This window comes from Meleagris gallopavo, chromosome 3 (assembly GCF_000146605.3).
Source record: "Meleagris gallopavo isolate NT-WF06-2002-E0010 breed Aviagen turkey brand Nicholas breeding stock chromosome 3, Turkey_5.1, whole genome shotgun sequence".
NCBI lineage: Eukaryota > Metazoa > Chordata > Aves > Galliformes > Phasianidae > Meleagris > Meleagris gallopavo.
Genome location: NC_015013.2, coordinates 37492786 through 37499045, shown reverse-complemented (window position 1 = coordinate 37499045; position 6260 = coordinate 37492786).

The following is a 6260-nucleotide window of genomic DNA, read 5'->3' as shown; positions in this document are numbered from 1 at the left end:
TCTATCTCACCTTCTGTGGGTCAGGCTACGAAGAACCACTCTATTTGCAGCATTGCAAGGAATCAGTTTCTAGGTCTCCAACATTGTTTTATTAATGAAAAACAAAAAGTTCAAAACTGTGCCAATTAGGAAATCTTAACAGGCTTTGACTTACTCTTCAGATCTGAGGTAGGTCATGTATAGGAGAATATTGTTTCATGCAATTATAAATTAATGAGGAGTATGTTACCAGTGACAATGGACTCTTTGTGGCTTATGGTTTAATGAAGAATATTTTTAAAAGAAGACTCTGTGCTCTTAGGATAATTAAAGTTGGAACAAGAGCGTCTAGAAACTGCAGGTGTCTCATTAAATTCTGCTGGTGATCAGAAGAAGCAGCCATGTGCAGAGATGTTCATCAGGGGCTCCATGATTTGTGTTGTCATGCCTGTTTTTTTTTTTTTTCCTGATAGCTACACACTACTTAGCATTGTTGCTCAGCTGCTATGAGCAGGACTCTGCAAAAATAGCAGGTTTCCATTCAGAAGCGAATGGCATTGGGCCAACTATTGATTTATGGACTGACATATACCCCTGCATAATGACTGCAAGAACGCTTGGTACGTACCTGCTACCTTTCTTCTGGAGTACATTAAAAATAATTTTCCACTTGATAAACGGAGTCATACAGCACGATATTTTTACTGGTCATTTTCATGGGGCGAGCTGCAAAGTGTGGCTTTATACAATGACACTGTAGAGAGGGAGGCTGAGAAAGTTTGTCTGTATTCCCAGTTCTGATTAAATAGTTTGGCCCGAAGGCAAGATGGATACATGCCCATTTCTTCCCACCCCTGATCTGAGATTGAAAACAGCAACTTGGTATAATGCTTAAATAGATATATATCTGCCTTTTAAAACAATTATTTGGGAGATAAAGTTATAACATTCAAACTTCTGACACTAGTGATACATTATTTAGAATCCTCTTTTGTCTTATTCATCTCAACAGCTACAAGACATTTATTTTATAATATCCAGAGTTTATTTCATAATTCTCTGCTAGCTATATGGCAGCTATCTTTTAAAATCTTTGCATCTCTACTGTCTAGTCCTTTTTTTTCCCTTTATCTTCCAGTTTAATCTAGAATAGGCAAGGAGTGTTTGGACTCTCTCAGTGGTGAGGTTCTCTTTGGGAGGATGTATTTAAGTGACACCAAAGGGCACCAAACTCCTAGGCTTGATTCTGATTTTTTTTTTTGTATGCTGAGGTCTTGCAGTGAATGTAGATTATATTGACACCCACTTCTGACCCTGTAGGTCTTTTATAGAGCAGTGAAAAGGGGTCTAAATATGAGAATGAATTCAAGCATTGCATTTTACTCCTGTCTTGCACAGCACCTATCACAATAAAGCCTTTATCCATTTAGCCCAAAAGAAACAAGGAAGTGTTTTAAAAAAAAAGTGTTTATTGTCTTAGAAGTTCAGATGGAGAACTTATTAGATAGAGACCAAATATGTGCTTTTGGCTCCCCCCACGTAAACCACATCCACAGATGCAAGAAACATTTAGTTTTTTTTGAATAATAGTAGTTAAGAAAGGTCATTGTGTTTTTTCTGATTTTTTTTTTTTTAAACTGTATGAACAACATTGTAGAAAAGGGTGTATGCAGGCACTGGGGCGTGGAGATGACCCGATCCAATCTCTCACTCAAATAGAACCATTTAGAGCAAAATTCCTGGGGCCTTGTCCTTTTGCATTTGAGTATCACCAAAGACAAGGAACCCATGACTTCTTTGGGACTCTGTTCCAGTACTTGAACTTCTTCAAAATATTTTTCTTCATGTTAGGCTGGAATTTCCCATGTTCTGCATTGTTGTTGCCTTTTTTCCCTCACCATGTGCTTCTCAGAAGAGTTTGGCTCAATTTCCTTTACATGCTCCACTTAACTGCAGACTGAAGTCTCTTCTGAAGGCTAAAGAAGCCCAATTCTCTCAAAAATATTCTCCATTCTTAAGCAAGAGCAAAGCTGGATTTGTTTTGTACAACTTTCTTCTTCTGATGAAAAGGTGTTATCATCTTTTAATAGCCCTTTATACTTCCAGAAGTGTCCACAGGTGCATACAAACACCAATTAAAAACCCATGTCTATGGATTCAGCGTTGCTCCAACTCTCCTCTGCACTCCATCTTAAGTGCTGTTTGAGAACATGTCCTCAGGGAAGCCAGCTTAAGTATTTAGAGCTGTGGAACTGCACAATCCAGCTACCAGGCAGGTATAGGGAAGTTGCTCTGGCAAGGGGATTGGACTCAATGATCTGTGGAGGTCCCTTCCACCCCTACGATTCTGTGGTTTGGTGGTAGTTTGGTGTGTGTGCCTGTAATGAAATCCTCTTTCCATCCAGAGTCAGCATCTTATCTGGCCAACAGCTTTGTGAGATCCTGAACTGCAAATGAGACAGTGCTATGGTGTTTTGCTGCCTGAAATATGAAAGGAGGGAGCCCAACAAATCCTTTCACTTCCTTCACGCTTTCCAGAGGAAAAACATGCCTTATTTCATAGAGAGTATTCAGACAACTCTTATCTGTTTCCTACAATTGAAAAGCAGATGGTATTAAATTTACTTTTACAAACTTCCTGCAGTAGGCTATACTGGGACAGCAGACCTTTTTCAACAACATCTATATCAGACTTTCAAAATCCCAGAGCTATGTGAACAGGGTGAAATCAACCTACAAGGAAGTAATATTTGTTTTATTTCACTATCCTTCTGGACATGAATATGGTGTTGCTTCCTCCAGGCAATCTGCATTGGAGGAGCAGGACAGTGAATGATAGCAATGGCATGAGCCAAGTGCCCCACCGTAGTGCCAGGGCTTGGATGGGGCCTACAGCCAGGAGGGGTCTTTTCAGCCTCTGCTCTGCCTTCTTTCATGGGCAGACAAGAGTGCCAGTTGGTGAAAGTTATGAAAGAAACTATCATCATAGAATCATGGAATATCCAGAGTTGAAAGGGATAAGGATCATCTGCTCCAACTCCCAGTGGATACACCTCAGTACTGAGAACTGTGTTGAAGACTCACGCATTAGCAGCCTACTAAGACCCCAAAGAAGGTCATATTTCCTAGTGAACTTGCTCTTAAGAACTGGGAGAGTTAGTACTCATAATTTCTTGCCTGTCAGTACTATCCAGAGCTTCTTTTCACTTTGAGTCAAAGACTTTAAATATTTTGACTTTGTGTTCTTCATTTTACCTCTTCTACATTCAAAGTTTTTTCAAGATTTATTAGTGCCTTGCGGTGACTCTGGGAAATGATACCGAGAAAGCCTTGAGGGGAGCCAGCCTGAGAGAAGGAGCTGTACTGCACATCCCAAACAGCAGTGCACAGCTTTCCTCTAACTTTATAGATCACCAAGCCAAGGACCACCCTCTTACCAAGTGGGTGACAAAATGACAGGGTACTCAACTTCAACAGCTCTACCTGGCACTGAGTGACAGAAGAGGAGGAGATGGGCTGAGCCTCTGTTCTGAACTATCAGTAGTGCCTTATCTACCTGTTCATCGCTCCAAGTAGTGAAGAGAAGAAGCAGCTATGTCCTGTTGTTCCCTGCCTCTTCCCAGAGCTGGGAGGAAGTAGCTGCAGTATGGGTGGATCTGCAGCCTCCTGCCAATGCTGAGCCAGTGTGCATGACAGTGACTGTGATGGATGCTGCTGATGTCCTCAGAGAGCACCTGTGAACTGATTCTGAGTCAGTGCAGCTGAGCTTGGGCTACAGTGAAATGTCTGTGTTCTCATGTACATTAAATGAATATATAGCTTACATTACTCCCCCCTCTGCCTACTTAAAATGCCAGAAGCTTCTGCTGTCCTGCTGACATGAATCAAGAGTGAACACCAAAATGTCAGTGAGTCAGGCTGTTGTAAAGCGTGATCCAGCTGGAGCCCTAAAGCATGTCTAACATAATATGTGAATTAATCTAAGTGCATATGCAAGGGAAAACAAACACAAATAGCAGGTGGATCCCTGCTATTTAGCAGATTCCTACTGCAGACATTTCAGTGGTATTCATCACTTTGTTGGCTGAGTCTTGGCTTCACTTCTTTGGTTTAGAGAGATATCTACTGAAATGGCAGTTCATGCAGTATACTTGCATTAACTAATGCTTCTTCAGCAATATCAATATCACTTTGGCTGATACATTACTGTTCATCTGACATTTTCTAAGAGCTGAAGATGTGAGTTTGATCCATCAAATTTGACTTTTCAATCACATGAGAAATTCTAGTGAAATCAATGGGTGAAGATGTGGAATTTGATTAAGCATTCCATTAACTCTTCATTATTCCTGCACAGTGCATGATGTTCATTCATATTACTAATTCATCTTGCATTTGCCCAATTTGTACAGAATATAGCAGGAAAATAAAAATACTGTGTACTTGGACTTGATCCTTATGGGTTTCTTCCAACATAGGATATCCTACGATTCCATTATTCAGTGAACATGTTACATAAGCTACAGTTCATCAAGCGGATGCATGAATGTGCACACCTGTTGCGTTTATTCCACAAACAGTTTAATAAGATGACTAAAGGAAAGGCTCTGGATGTATGTAAGGGTTATTTTTTCTTCTTCCATGCTCCAGACTGGATACACAGTTTTGCCAAGGTTTAGCTATAGTTTTAATCCATGTGAAAGCATATCTGAACCTGAGTTTGGCATTTATTTGTAATCTAGAATCAGATTCTATTTGTATAATTACATTTGCTCAGTCTGAAGGGAAAGCTCCAGGGGAGACCAGATAGAGGCCTTTCAGTATCTAAAGGGGAGGCCATAAGATAGAAGGGGACAGACTCTTTAGCAGGGTCTGTGGTGATAGGACAAGGGGAAATGATTTTGAACTAAAAGAGGGGAGATTTAGACTGAATTTAAGGAAGAAGCTTTACAATAAGGGTAGCGAAGCACTGGCACAGGTTGCCCAGAGAGGTGGTGGGTGCCCCATCCCTGGGAGATACTCAAAGTCAGGCTGGACAGGGCTCACAGCAACCAGATGTAGCTGTAGGTGTCCCTGTTCATTGCAGGGGAGTTAGACTAGGTGATCTTTAAGCGCACCTTCCAGCTCAAATGAAACTATGATTCTATGATAAAAGCTAGATTTTGAATACTGGAGTAATGACATGGATATTTATTCACTTGCTATATATTTAATTGTATGGGAACTGCTGAATCACGGCCTGAACCTCTGATTAATCACCTGAGGCGAGAAATGAGTCAGCCACGGGAGGTGAAGGCAATTCACCTGTGCTGCAGGAAGGGGTGGAGCCTGGCTCCACCTCTCCTAGACCCATTTAAGAGCTGACTGCCAGTGGGGAAGGATCTCTTCTGGAGATCCCTCCTTTGGAGTTTTGCAGTAAGCCCAGGACAAGGGTAAGCACTCTATCTATTCTCTTTTAGGTATAATAACCTGCTTAGTCAAACTTTCTTGTTTATTTCATAATTATAACATTCGTATATTCATTGATTACGTATCAGTCTATCAATCAGGCCCTTGTTTCATGTAATAAATATTTAGCCACTGACAACTATCATCTGCAAGATTAGAATTGTGCTCAATAATCCTTGTACTAGACAAAATTTTAACTTTTGGAAACTATTTTTTCAGGTATGAACTTTCTTGGTATAGAGGTCAAAATCTATTTCCTACGAATAGTGATAAGGGCCTGAAATATCTAACAGAGAAATGGAGAAAAAGTAATTTGAAAGTATTTAAAATTTGGAGTAGGAAACATGTTCTGCTTCATTCTTTTGAATGGAAAAGAAGAGCACTTTGAATTCTGCAAATGCAAATATTAATTTGGGATACTGGTTGAAACATTTACTTTCTTTGGATACTTACATTTAACCTTTTATTTTAAAGAAAAAGAAAGTGATCTTGTTTATATGTCTTTTTTATATGCTTTTAAGAGTGAATCCATTCTGAACTCAATAGAGTTTGGTCTCTTCCTTCTGTAGCATAAATCTTGGAGAGATTATGACCAATTTAAGCAGAATGGGGGTATCTTTTTCTACCTACCTGCAAATTGCTTAGGAACCAGCAAAGGAAAATAAGCACTATTCACAATAGTCTCCAGCTTGGATTACACGTACCTTGAAAGCACTAGCAGCAGGTGCTTGTGGAAGTGATTATCTACTCAGTCATATGTATGTCCTCTTGGCTGTCATCAGCATTTCTGCACATTCATAGTATATGAAGAAAACCCTGGCAGTTTACAAAAA